Source organism: Nothobranchius furzeri, chromosome 12, assembly GCF_043380555.1.
Source record: "Nothobranchius furzeri strain GRZ-AD chromosome 12, NfurGRZ-RIMD1, whole genome shotgun sequence".
Lineage (NCBI taxonomy): Eukaryota > Metazoa > Chordata > Actinopteri > Cyprinodontiformes > Nothobranchiidae > Nothobranchius > Nothobranchius furzeri.
This window is the reverse complement of record NC_091752.1, coordinates 1,904,836-1,919,848: the sequence shown is the minus strand read 5'-3', so window position 1 is coordinate 1,919,848 and position 15,013 is coordinate 1,904,836.

The following is a 15,013-nucleotide window of genomic DNA, read 5'->3' as shown; positions in this document are numbered from 1 at the left end:
GAGAATATTCATCACGTAGCAAAACGGCTGCGCAGTAAGTCCCAGGAAGGGCTCTGAATGTGCTTAGATTGTGAAATTTTTCAATTAAAAGCCCATCTGCTGCCCCCCGGACGACACTGTTGGCCTCAGGGGGCGCATGCCCCACAGTAGTAAGAGTCTCGTTTCCACCTTTGACACGACACCCTAAAGTTAGATGTTAACATGAGCTTTGCCACAATATGTGAGCGGCTCGCTCCGCTTTGGTCCCGGAGGGCCGTCGGCCAGCTGCCCTGCCGTTAAACACGGGTCCTGAACCCGGTCGGATCAGAACACTACAGCCCTTAGCTGAACTGTTCGCTTCATGGTGGCCATCTTATATGTTTCATGTGTTGTGAAAGAATAGTGGGAGGCCGGGACGGTGTTTAGCCGTTCCTGTTCCCCCCTCCTGCCAGGATACGTGTTTAGTCAGCTGAGAGTCCGGACTGTAAAGGATGCGATGTCCTGTGAGGACCATCTGTGAGCTGCTTTAAAGCTGAATAATGACTCGAAGCTTGTGCACGGAGAGGCGGCGTGCCCCCGTGCTCGCACAGCGAGGATTAAAGGGGATTGTTCGGCCATTTTGAAGAGGGTTTCTGTGTAAAAGTTCATTCATCTTCTTAACTGTTTCTTCCTGTGAGGGTTGTGAAGAGATGGCGCCAATCTCTGGCAGGTCGCCGCTCCTCCGCACCCAGTGACAAGCTGGAGTTGTCGAGCAACCAAAGATGTTAGTTTGTGGGAGAAACACCCTGTAAGAAACGAAGTGGTGAAATTATACAACCAAGTTCTGTCGACAGGTTCCAGTAGATGGACATCGCGGCGTGCTAAAAGCAGACGTGTGTTTGGTTTAGTGGAACCAGTTGACAGAACTTGGTTAAGTGAGTTCATCGTTTTATTCGTCAGAGAGCGTGCATCAGGAGAACATGCAAACTCCGAGTGTTGAACCTGCAACCTTCTTGCTGCAGCGGTCCGACCGAGTGCACCAACATCCATGGGTGATGACGTTTCTCAGTTCAGAGAAATCTAGTTACTGCTCAGCACCTACTGCCACTCGAAGCCTTCTGATTTGACCAGCTTCAGTAATTATTAGTATTCTGTGTTTTGGAAAGGATTTTTATTCAGTTTTTTCAAAATGATTTTGCTGTTCTCACACAACCGTCTCCTATCCCACTCCAACCGGACCGCTCTAAGCTAAAACCGAAGTGGACAAGGACCTACCAGCTGATGAGGTTGGGCGGTAAACCCTCTGAACAGCAGCTGCTGGCGTATTTCAAACTAGGTGGACAATATTTGTAAGCGTGTAATTTCCACCAGCAGCCTGAGACAGGCTGCAGCTTTTATCCGAGCACAAGCTGTCTCTGGACTGCCGCTCTGCATTTAAACACTGATGAATGGCTCTTTCTCTGGGGGTTGTCAGCAGATCTGTGGCCATGTGTTATTATACAACACGTCTTTCTCTCTGTCCCTCTTCTCTGGACAAACGTCTCCAGCTGAAGCCCGGACACAGCGGTCAGTGTCTGCACGTAACCACATCAGCTGTCTCTCCACCGCAATTACGTTTTAGCCAAACGAGAAGTCGCCGTGCAGCATGAATCAAGCCTTCGTGGAGGCGAGCTTCTTCAGACGACGAGAGCAGCACTTAAATATTCTGACATGCTGGTTTCCGTCTGGGAAGACGTCGAGTGTACACGCCTTCACACCAAAACACGGAATAAACATCGATACCCAACTCTCTGCAAGTTTCTTCGTATGCTACACAAGTGTGAGTGGGTGCATTTCTCTCCTCTCAATGTTGTTGTCAATCAAGGCTCAGTGGCAGCGACTGTACAATCTCCACAGAGGCAGAACAAAGCTCTCATCGCCTTTGTTCCGTCTGCCACGCCACTCAAAAGGCTCCGTTCTGCAGCTTTCACCTCCACCTCTCGCTCCTCCATCGCCGTTTTGTTAGAAACAATTTTCTTGAGAATTGTTTACATTGTCTGCCAGCCTGAACGTCAGGGTTGAGGGCCGGGAGGAGGTCGGGTCAGCGGGGAGAACAAGCGGGGCCTCTCTGTTTGACAGGTGTGCTCTATTATTGGAGCCGGTGACTTCCAGCGTGTTACACAACCGCGTCGCTCGCGCAGGTTTATTTAGACTGCCGGCAGAGCCTTCGGAGTATCTGATGACTTGGGCAGAGCATGTCCCAACAGGTGTCGGAAGGGGATAATGGTACAGTAAATAGGAGAAGGTGTTTTTTTTTAGCTCGAGGTTGATGGATTGAAATTCGAAGCACTCCGAGGTGGAATCCGTGAACTTAATTCTTCGTTCCTGGCACAAACACGGCCCGTCAGTTTGGATCCAGCAAAAACACACTTGTACTGAGCCACCATGACACAAAGTATGCTAATGACAGGCTGGGCTTGATATACTGTATACATGTCTGCTGCTCTGTAATGATATAATCACAGAGCCGAAACAGCAGCTGCTCCCCGCTCTTGTCCTCCTCTTTGGCTGGAATGTGCAGGAGGAGAAAAATGATCCAATGTCATCCGGAGTGATGGAAGCTTCTCCGTTCAGCCAGAGGGATGTGTTCGGTGCAGGGAGAAGGGGGGGGGGGGCGGATATTTCTGGTTGAGTGTGAGTTTGAGTAAGTCTGGGCACCAAGCCAAGCATGCCGATGGAGGGGGGAGGAGGGGCTTTAGAGAGAGAGGGACTCTTTTGGTCTGGCGCTCCATCGACCTCCCGAGCACACAGCTGCTTCTGGAAAATTCTGCATCCTGCCCCACTAAACCACCAGGCATGACATGAATAACAACAGCGGCCTACCCTTCAACAGTGGATACTTTTCCTTTTGACGTGGGCCTAACAGACTGGTACAAATGCCCTGGCCTTGCACATAGTGGAAAAACCAACAATGGAGCGGACACCGAGGCACAATGCAGAAACGAAATCCCGGGTTTAGAAGGCTTTGTCTGGACAAGGACAACGTTGACCCTGAGGGCTTTGCAAAAGGCCGTGTAACAAAATGCCAACTGATATGTTTGGATGGGATGGCTCGTTCACCAGCCAGGCACCAGGTCGGGGGTCAGAACCCGCAAACGCGGAGCCGTCCAAAACGAAACCCACGTCTGAGGAAGGCATGTGCTAGCTGGTGTGCGTTGCAACGTCTCTAACATGACCAGTCAACACTTGCCCCGCATCTGCAAGGAGTGGTGTGTGAGAGCTACCCTGCAGATGAGATAATGCTAGCCCTTATCCGTCCGTAAGGTTGTTAGCCTCTGTAGTGTTGACGTTTCCCTGCCCGGCCCATGTGAGCACATGGGGCCATGGAGGCTGCTCTCACTGTCTGTATCCACGGCTGATAAAGAGGTGAGTCAGCCACACATCTATCCTGGTACCCCCCCTTCATACACCCCCGTCATCTTCCTTCACAAGACCTTATGTGTGTATTCAGTACATGGCGGATCGTATAAATAGCAGCAACCGCGTGGCTCGTCGCTGACACCTGACATTTCCATGCCCCAGCAAGCCCCTGATACATTTGGCGCTTGGCACACATTCTTCTCCCGGGTTCGTCCATCTGTTGATGTGGAGCCCAACCCCCCAGCCAATACTATGTTCTCGTAACACAACACGAGGCTCGCCTTCCCCTCGATTCATCTTAGCATGCAAGCACCGCATGCATGGCACAGACTTCACCCCGCCTTCCTCCACGTTGTCCTCCAGCTCCCTCTCCCTCCCTCTCCTCTTTTCCTTTCTGCCTAACAACCCCCAACAAACACCCGCTTCACCATCCACCTCGGTCAGTAGTCCTCAGACTGCCGTTCAGCCGGTCTCCGTAACCCACCAAGATGGAAAACAACAACAAAAGAGAAAGAAAAAGTGAGACGTGAATTGCAGGAATTGCGAGATCGTGTGCAAGCAGGGTTCTTCCTGGCTGCCTGCCAAGATCCTCCAGCAGCACTGCAGCATGTCAATGTGTCCGTTGCCAGGGAAACAGGAAGAGCGCAACACGGTCCAGAGAAAGCGTTGTTGCCATACAAACCCCCAGCCCTTATTTCTGATTTAAAACGCCGTATGAAACTGTTCAGCGGTTGGCTTCACCTTGAAGTCACAATGAAACCGTGCAGCACCTGAGCAGGTGCTTTAACACCGTTCTTTCATGGCTTCCCACGTATGAACACTTCTTATGTTTAATAATGACTGATGCCCTTCCATTTTTCCTTTCTAGAACGAACACTTTCTTGACGTGTAAACGGCGCGTGACATATCGGGTGCGTTTTCCCTGCGAGCTCAGCGGCACGTCCCTTCCCATCCGGAGCGTTCAGGACACAAATCAGCTGCGAAAGTGTTCCACGCAGTCACATGACCAAAGACTTGCATGATTCTGCGTGGTTTCCGCGGGTAACACGAACAACCGAGGAGAAAGTCGGCAGCGTGGATCCAGAGCTCTGAGGTTTATTTTTTAACTGAGCAACTGGAAGTCTACACACCTTCTGCTTGAAGGTTGCTGGATGTTTAACGCTGCTTCTGTGTTTGAATTCCTGTCTGTTCCCATCCGAACTGCTGAGCTTGACGCAATCTGGACGCATAGCACATAAAAAAATAGACTCAACATAAAAACACTTCACTTCTGGAACGCCTCCAAAACGTGCTGCTTTAGTAGAAACTCACCCAGTGACATTAACGGCGGCTATTACCGGCGAACGACGCTTCGCGGTCGTTACGCGATGCCTACAGGTCAGGTGGAAAGCTGGGGTGGGAACAAACTTCAGATTTCATTCTGTATTTCTGCAAAGGGTCACCTGGAGGACTAGATGCGTTCGCCACCAGGTGTGTTAGCACTTTTGAGAATAGAGTCATTATGGTTACTACGGTTACGTGGCTCCTTTGCTCTAAGCGCCTAGACAAATGTGTAATTCCATAGACTTTACTTTCCGCATGACCGACAAGCTAAAGGTTAAATGTACACAATTCAGCCTAGCCATTAGCCTATCAATCATGTAGGATTTAAACTAATTTTTTTAAACTGAGGTTGTTCATGAAGCTATGCACATGTTAGAGATGCATTACTCAGAAACACTAAAACAATGTAGCCCAGTGGGTGCAATTCTGTCAAGAATGAATATTATTAAAGGTCAACTTAACTGAAAAATCATTTTTAAATTATTTTTCTGATTAAAATCTGAGTTTTTCATGCAGGTTGAACATGAAAATAGTCTCCTACACCTATCTCCTGCAGTAGCTTCTGATAGAAATTTGAAGGTGAAACTCTAGGATTAGAAAATACTGACAGATCTACGTCAATTAACATTCATGGACTCACCCATCTTGACTCACAACGGGGAAGGCTGTTGCTGGTTTTGCGTCCAGGAAACTGCAGAGAACGTCTTGACTAGTAGAAGCTAACTGTTAGCATGAGCACCTCCACCACACAGCAGAACTCCTCCAGGCTTGTGCTATTTGTGGAGATAAAACATCAGCGTTGCAAGTCAGTGGTAGAGTTGTGTTGCTAGCCAATCTGATCAGAAATCCAAGTATCAGGAAATGAGAGTCCAAATTCTGCTCTGGCTCAATTCTAGTTCCTGACACAGGTGCACCGGAGCTTTTTTTCCCCAGAGCATGACCTTAGAGACCACTATGATTAAGTTGATCTTTAATGTTTTTGTTAAATATGTTGAATAAATCAATAGAAACAAAGGAAACATGATCTAACGTGAGCTTTTTCATGATTAAATTATGTCTTTTGAGACTCGTGTGGTGTGTGTGTGTGTGTGTGTGTTTGCTCCTTATTGAGCTGATGATCGTAGCCTGCAGCAAACAGCTTGACTGTGAGCTATTGCCGGCAGGTCTATACTCCTCCGTCAGGCGTCGTGAAAGAATGACCTCAGATGCATCAGGCGGCGCAGCGGCGGCTTGCTAGCAAAGTCACAACTCGCATCACAAGCCATGTGTTTCTGAGTGTTGAGCCTCGACATGTCACGCAGCCCATCGAGCCAGTCGAGCTGTAACCTTGATAAAACCCACCTTCACTACCTCCCCTGCAGATGCACTTCTCAAATTTATTTTATTTTTGATTTGTGGCTAACTTTTAAAAAAACGCACGCCTTATAAAAAACTGAATCCGTTTGACCGTGACCTCTTCAACGTCACCAACAATCCAAGAGTCTGACAGCAGCCTGACAGTGACACAATGACAGCAACTGTTTCCATGCATATTTATTGCTTCGGCTTTTTTCATTCAGCTGTTTTTTGTACAGAAGGACGTTTAAAGGACAGCGCTGTCTGTCAGCCACACCTAGCTGGCACTCTTATCCGAGCCCGGCTCTGCCTGCGCTCGTATCACTGGAGGGAGAAGGGGGTGGTGCCAGTGCCTCGGTACTTTTCAGAACTCTATCCGTGAGAGGTCTAACAGCTGCTGCTGCACTGTCTGAGCTTGCTCAGGGATGTTGATGAAAGTGCTGATGTGTCCTGTTATTTTGGGCTGCGTGGTGCCCTCGGGGCCAAGGGATTTCTGGAGGAGACCAGGCAAGATTGTTAGAGGGTGGGTGTGTGCCCAGAGGGGATTTTTTTTTAGCACAGCGCTTCTCCCAGAATGCAACGCGACCCTCATTGCCACATGGCGCTTTTGGGAATCCTGAAGGACAGAAGGCAGATTTGCTGAGCGATGGGTACGGACGTCTCCGGTGGATCGGTGGCATTCCTGGCTGCTTTTTGACGGCCTGTCATGCTCCAAACTTCACTTTATCTTCACTCCTCTTTAGGTTTCAAAGCTCATTCTTGATACCAAAACCAAATCTAGCTGACCTCGTGGTATCTCTGGTACAGTTAGCACAGACTTTCATCAATAGATAGGGTTTGAACTTTGAAACTATTATTATGTTTTGGCTTTACAATCACTAAAGCTCTGACAAACAGGGATCATATTTTTCTGCTCGGTGCTTGAGGTCTTTCACTTATTTATAGATTTGAAATAAATATGAAATTATGTTTGCAGCATTTGCTGAGTCATCCATAATGAAGGGGACAGTTATGCTACTCTAGACGTCATATTGGGTTCCCATTTTGCTGAATTATTTTTCTGTCTGCAAAGAAGCTGCAACATTTTGAGAAATGTTTGGGTAAAAACTGCAGAATAATGTACTAATATTTTAGTGTTTATCTATATTATGTATGTATTTTATATTGTTCATATGGTTTTATTCTCAGTGTAATGCATAGCTACTATTCTGAGGTATTTATTTATGCTTATTATTATTATTATTATTGTTATCATCACATTTTGGTTTATTTTGCCTCCTCGCTGCAATGCTATGTTCATTTTAACTTCAAAAGTATCTTTAAAGTCTTTCTAATCAACATAAAAGCCACAGAAAAATTCTGGGTGAAATAAACATCACCAGGTGTGTTTGGAAAAACCTTTTGTTTTAGGAAAGGTGCAAAAAACAAAGAGTTTGATAATAATTGCAGCAGAATATGTTAATTTTTCCAGGTAAGCTGTATTTTGAGCAGATTTCACTGTTTTTCCTAACCTAATGTTGCCCAGATGAAAGAACTCACAGGGCCTCACAAAAGAGAGTTGGTTCTGAGATTTGTTCATTTTTTGCCTTTTCAGTAATTCAGTAAAAATGCAACGTTTGAGTGAAAAGATCAAAACTGCTTTTTGAGAAATGAAGCTGTTTATCTTTACAGACAGAAAAGTCGCTTTTGATTGGTTGATTTTTTTTGTTGTTCTTGAACAGGGGTGGGCTATCCCGGTCCACTATCAAGCAGGTTTAAGTTGCTTACCTGCTCCAACTCACCTGATTACTGGATGAATCACCTGTTCAGCAGCTCACCACGCTCTGCACCAGTAGACTCAAACCTGGTGTGTTTAGGCAGGGAAACAACTAAAACCTGCTGAATAGCAGCCCTCGAGGACCAGGGGTGCCCACCCCCGGTCTCGAACAAGAACAGAACATAAAAGCTATTTCTCTGAACTGAAGCTGTTCAGTAAACTTTTACACAAAAATCTGAAATCCCTTTCATGGAGGATGGCTGCTTATACTGAGCCAGGATGCTCTGGAGGTTTCTTCCTGTTAAAAGGGAGTTTTCCTCTCCACTGTCGCTTTATGCTTGCTTAGTATGAGGATTGCTGTAAGGACTCTGACACTAGTCAGTGACTTGATGCAACCTGCTGGGTTCCTTATATAGGAAACATTATTTCTGATTGGCTTAATGAACTGACCTGAATTGGAATGTTTATTATGTGAAGTGCCTTGAGACGACTCTTGTCGTGATTTGGCGCTTTATAAATAAACTTGAATTTAATTCAACAGGTTCTAAAACATAGCTCATCACATGTTTATTTGTTGGATTTTATCTTTTTGTTTCATGCAGATTTAAAAAATCTAACAATCGCTCACATTTATAGATGAAGCGTCGTCCTGCGTGTGCTGTGGAGCATGCACGCTGATCAAATCTGACTTTGGCGAGTTTTTGACTCCACGCCGTCGACTTTCAGAAGCCCCGCTTGCACGCCAGCAGCTGTGATGCGCCTGTAATGTTAATGCCAGCGATCACATTACCATCAACTCTCTGCTGGCTGTAAATGGCATCACGGAGCCTCACTAGTGGCTGTGATATTACAACCTGTTTAGCAAGCTGTGTTGGGGAAAGATGCCATGTCATACCCCTAATTCCAATACTCCCTGATCTATTTGGTTGCTTCTTAATGAAAACTGTCCAGGATTCCCAGCGTCCTCTTGTTCTGCACTTAGTCTGAGACCTCTCCATGCACAGCGTGTTAATTAAGGGGGATTCTCACAGATTGCTTCATAAATCATTTCCCCCTCTCACACTTGGTCTAACATCGCAATTTGTGTCTTGTTTCCTTCATACTGTTGCGTGCTGCAGAGAGGAGGGCTGACAGAAAACTCAAACAGCTTCACTGTTCTGTCAGAGGAATCTTAACCGGCTGGTGAAAACTCTGCTGACTCATGTTGTTATCCCCAAACTTGCAGGAAATGGGTGCAGGATTCAACAATTCAATTGTTGCACAAAAAAAGGCATAAAGGGCCTGCAGAGGCCATATCGTGGATCATTTTAAAAATAAAGAAATTAATGAAAATAATCACATTTTTCCATTTTAGAAAATTTTAGTTTTCTGAATGAGTCACCAAGCTTTTTGGCTCAGAACAGAAAAAATAAAAGTATATTTTTGGGGATCTGGACAAAATTAGGCCAGTTAGGAATATAAATTCTTGTGTAAATCAAAGATATTGGAGGAGGTTTTGGACTGAAAATGGGTGATAAACAAAAAACAACAGCAAGAGAAATTCTTCAATTATGTCCTAATTTTGACTGAAAATCACAATTCCATGGAAAACATGCCCGTTTGTGTTTATTAATCCTAATTTCCCCTGAAGTCGGATGACAAACCCACATTTTGAGTCACAATATTACATCTGGAGATCTGAGTCGCACGACCGTATTTAGACAAAGAGTCAAATTAGACTTCTTTGTTGTTTTAGCCTCTCATGTGATCGGCCCTCAACACCAAAGGCCCGCCGATGGCGTCCCGGGCCCCCGGTTCTCCGCAGAGCGACAGAGAGGGTCTGTTACCAGAGGAACAAAGGTCAGCATGGTGTGTCGTCAGATTTCCAACTCACAGGATGAATCGAGAAACAAGGAATCGTTGTTCTCGCTCCGACAATCCGCCGTTTGTTGCTGCTCTCTGGACTGTGATATCATCGCTATGGCGACCTCTGGTGCGATGATTTCTAAACATCTTCAACAGGATCTTTTTGCAGATGAAAGCATAGATTTTGGGTTTTTTTGTGTTTCACGATTAAAGGAGAAGCCGAGCCGAACAACAATGACTAAACTGCCCCGACAGAGCCAGTAAACATTTATTAGTTTGGTGTAAAAACGCTGCAGGCTTGAAAGCTGCAGTGACTCATTCACACCAGAACCTGTGAACACCTAATGCGGTCGACCTTTGATGGTGTAAGAGATGTAATGCTCATGATAGATGCGTCGGGCGTTGGCCTTAGGCTTCTCTGAATGTTCTACTCCCCGAAGGACAGGCAGGCTAAACGGACTAAAGCAGCCCCATCAATACATGACCAAGCAAAGCTCTAGATCAACCCAACTGCTGTGATTAATCTCAGCCTTGTGACCGACTGACAGGCCGTTATCCAAACAACAAACAAAACAGGCCCCTTTGTTGCCTGATAACTGCCAGATGTGCACGACATCTTTACCTGAGATTAAACATTCAAACGCAGCGGGATCAAAGCGGGATTACCCCGCCAAGCCTCGTTTGAACAAAAGATGAGGTAGAAGAGGAGAAGTGGGGGAAGGTGTGCATCTTCGCCCCTCTTCTGCAACGCTCGTATGTACTCAGCAAAAAAATGTGTTTTGTGACGTTTTTGCCATGCCAGTCACTTTGATTTGCTTCGTACTTTAGTGAGAGCTGCTGAGAGATGGAATCTCGTCTCGAGTGTGAAGCTCGCATCTTTTCGTTTGAAAGGATTTGTGAATTTTGGGAAACATTTTTTTATTTTAAGAGATAAGAAGATTGAGATGTTCTTAAGTTGTATGCATATCAGCTGCAACCGCTTCAGTGGAGATTTAAAGGGACTCCGAGTTGTTCCCAGCTGAGTCCCGAGTCTGACTTGAGACCTCCTCCAGGTGGGACATGTCTGGAGCTCCTCCCATGAAACCCATCTTGACCGTATCATTACGGGAAACCAGCTCAACTGAATTATTTTGGTGAGGAGAAGCAGAAACTCAACTCTGAAGTCCTCACCCTACCCAGAGGCTTGATGGTCATCACCAACACCTCATGTGCTGTAGGATAGGGGTGACCTTTCAACTCTTTCCTCACCATGACTGGGAAGTCAGTCCATCTAAGAGTCTTATGCTTCATTCTTGTAAGCAAGAACACAAGATTAGATTAACTCCTCCAACTTCACAACCTGGGAATATCAATCCACACTTTTCCAGCTGAGGGCCATGCTGCTAAAACTGAGAATTGTGATCGTCACCCTTAGCTGTTTTATACTCAGCTGAAGTTGATTTCAGCTGGATGTCCTGGCTTGATGAGATCAACAGAACCACATCATCAGCAAACAGCAGCGATGTCATCTGAAGTCCACAAACCAGAGACGGTGGTGGACCAATGACACTGTCTCTGGGGGAGTTTGACAACCTCTAAATGGTACTGTTTGGATAATTCTTTGGTAATTCTGTATTTTGGACCAAGCTAAATGAACGAGGATATCCTCTTGAAATCTTTACTGAAACAAACAAAAGGTCTTTTTTCCAAAAAGAACCAGTAACACATGTTGACAGACCAACATGACTCATGTGGACCCAATGGTTCTGGCCAGCAGGCCCCTGGATGTGCATGATGGGAAAGACCTTCATACTTTTAAATAAAAGTCTAATTTGGAAACACATTTCAATTTGCCTTGACCCAGATTTGTTTCAGTAAATTGGAAACGTGACAAAGATAATTTAAGGAGAGCATAGAGAGCGTGCTTTTTTTTTTTTACTGCATCTGACGCAGGCTGTCGTTATGAGCAACTCCTCTTTCATGCAAAGCGTCTTGTTGAATTACTTCCTACAATGAGCCATCTGACTGGAGGACAAACACAATCATTTCCCAAGGAGATGTTAAAAGACTGTTTCTTTTTAAAATCCCTACATAAAGTATTCCTGGTCTTAACGTCCAGACTAGTGGAGTAAGGGTTGCATAACTGCTTGAGAGAACTTCTTTGCTCTTGCGTCACTCTTGTTTGTGCATGAGCGAGGGGTGAGAAATCCAGCATGGAAACTGTTATGGAGCAGAGGTCGAAACTGAACAAAACCATGATTGAAAGAGATAATGTCATCAGATAGCTATGGGTTTGTTTTAGTGAAAGATTTAATTTGACCAACAGATGTTGTTTTGGGATATTTTGGTCATTTATTCATCTGTGCCTATTTCCACTGTGCAAAGACCTCGTTTGGACGTCCGGACGTGGTCTGGACTGACGGACTCAATATAGACATGACCTGCACGTCCATGTGACGTTGACTGTTTGCAGGGTTTTTGCCATAATAGGGACAGGATGCGTTTGTTCAAGTTAAAATGACACAGAGCAGTTTCCTGCTCATCCGCCCTACTGGTTGAAAGTGGGATTACAACTGTCATAAACAATCCTACAGCAGCCTGCTGTAGCTAGTGCTAACAACAAGCTAGCACTAACATGAGCCAAATGATAATTAAACCACAAAGTTAAAAGATCCACACAGTTGGACAAAAGATATTATTACTTACAAGTCCAGTAGCAACAAAGCCAGGTCACCATCAGTCCGTGATTTCATAGCCTCCTTTAGCTCCCTCCAGCTAGCGTAAGCCGCGCCAATGTTCACTCTGGGTTTAGCTCTTTGCTTCATCTCCAAAGACATCACTCTTTTACTTTTTCTTCCAGGCGCCACCATGATAGCATAGCATAGCATAGTTTATTTATATATCACGTTTAAAATGCATTATGGGAGCTGCCCAAAGTGCTGCACAGGCTAAAACAAAACACAACCATTACAAGGAGCTAAAACAAAGGATAAAAATCTCAAACAAAGGCAGATAAACCATGATGAATACTAAAAACACATTAAAACAATGATACAATGAAACACTAAAACGAGTCACTGTCTAAAAGCCAAAGTGTAAAAGTGGGTCTTTAAACGAGATTTAAAAACCACCAGAGACGGAGCCTGCCGAACTCCAATGGGCAATGAGTTCCATAGCTTGTCATGATCCATGATGCCAACAGAAAAAGCAACCTTCTTCTTTCTTCTTGTGCTTTTTATTAATGATCGGCAAACTGAATAAGCTAACTGCTAGCATTACAGCTAACAGCCATAAAACAGGTAAAGAGCTCCCCCTAGGATACCCGCTCCACAAAACTGTTAAGTGAAGTATCTGGCCATTAGAGGGATGCAGAGTGGTGTCAGATATGAAACTGGTCAAGTTTCTAACTCACCAGTCACTAAGATCAATGTTAAGGCTCTAGCTTAAAGTTAAAAATGAACTATTTAGTGTAACTCAGAGAATGTTTTTAACATTCATGTGGACATTGAAAATGATAGCTTCAATGTAGCCTTTAGTAATATCTTAGACTCAGTTGGTTTTACCCAAAGAATACATAGCTCCACCCACTCCTGCCATCATACATTAGACCTGCTGACTTATGGCATAGAGTGTGAGGAAATAACGATCTTTCCACATAATCCAGTCATCTCAGACCAGCAAAGCTTTCTGCTTTTAAATCAAGACAAGACTGAAGTTCTCATCCTTTGACCTGAAATTCTGAAAAGGAAATTGCTTTGTCAATCACCTGACCTGAATGGCATTACATTAATCTCCGAGAACAAAGTAAGGAACCTTGGTGTTATCTTTGACCAGGACATGTCATTCAAATCCCACATTAAACAGATTTGTAGGATTTTCTTTTTACTCCTTCTGAATATTGCTAAGATTAGATGCATCCTTTCCAGGAGTAATGTTGAACAACTAGTTCATGCATTTACTACAGTATTAGAGTGATTCTTTACTCTCAGGAAGTCCACAGAATGTAGTTAAAAGTCTTCAGCTTGTCCAAAATGCTGCAGCTAGAGTTCTGATGAGAATTAAAAAGAGAGATCATATCTCTCCTGTCTTAGCTTCCCTACATTGGCTACCTGTTAAATTCAGAATAGATTTTAAGATCCTTCTTCTCACATATAAAGCTCTTAATAATCAAGCTCCATCATACATCAGTGATCTGATTGTTCCATATGTTCCTAACCGAGCACTTCTCTCTCAGACTGCAGGTTTACTGGTGGTTCCCAGAATATCTAAAATTAGGATCGGAGGCAGATCTTTTAGTTATCAGGCTCCTCTCCTGTGGAACCAGCTCCCAGCTTTAGTCCGTGAGGCAGACACCTTGTCCACTTTTAAGACTAGGCTTAAAACATTTTTATTTGATAGGGCCTATGGTGAAAATCTGATGTTAGCCCAGATCTGGACAAGTGGGGGAGTAGAGGGAGGTGGAGTGTACAGTCGGTAAAGACGGCTCTCCCTTGCCCTGCCTCCAACATAACGTAGCAGGTAAATAAAACCTTTCTGTGTTTTAAAAAGAACTAAAAGATGGTCACCAAGCCAATTTTCCTCTCGTGCGATAATCTACAAGATCGGGTCGAGTTTTGCGTAGTGTATCGTGTAGTATACAGGGGGTTAGGAGAGGCAATTAACACCTCATGACTTGCTCCCGATCAGCAGTCGTGAGCTCTCACGAATTTCTGGCGTGTTTAATATTTTGCTCGTCCCTCGTGAGGGTATCGCACTGTTGAAGCTACACTGTTGAGGCAGCACTGTGACCGGCCGCAACCCAAAAAGTACCAAAACCGCTCAAGGCACATGTGCAAACATGTCAATACGGCTCACCAGCTGTTTTCTTATTAACACTCGTTGTTCGTTTTCATTTAAACACTTTTTTTTTCACACAAGCATGTTTATGTCAAATTAAACTAATAAAACATTGATTTACTTTACAACAATCCCGAGGGACAATGGACATCAATAACAACACAATAAAAAGTCTGACGTGTTGTTTAAAAACTGCTATTTTTAGCATATTTTTAGGTCCGATGTGTTGCTCCCAGACATCCAGTGTGAGCAGTCAAGTCGCATCTGAGAACTCGAGACTCGAGATGACTCGAGAACATGAGATTTGCTCTGCGAGGAAGTCGTGCAATTTGAGATGGAGCTAAATGCTACGAGTAAAAAGGTCCCACAGTGTCCGCCCGGTTTCAGAGAAGATACCCGAGGGGATGGGGTGAGTGTTCCATGCAGGGGCGGCGTTAGGCCCGGCTACTTGGGCTGAAGCCCCGGATGTTTCACGTTAAGCCCCGGATCTAAATCGCGGAAGTAACATGCAGTACCAAAGTCCAACAGAGAGGGCGCTGCTGGCAGTAGTTTGTATACAGCCTGCCTGAGCCTCCACCACTG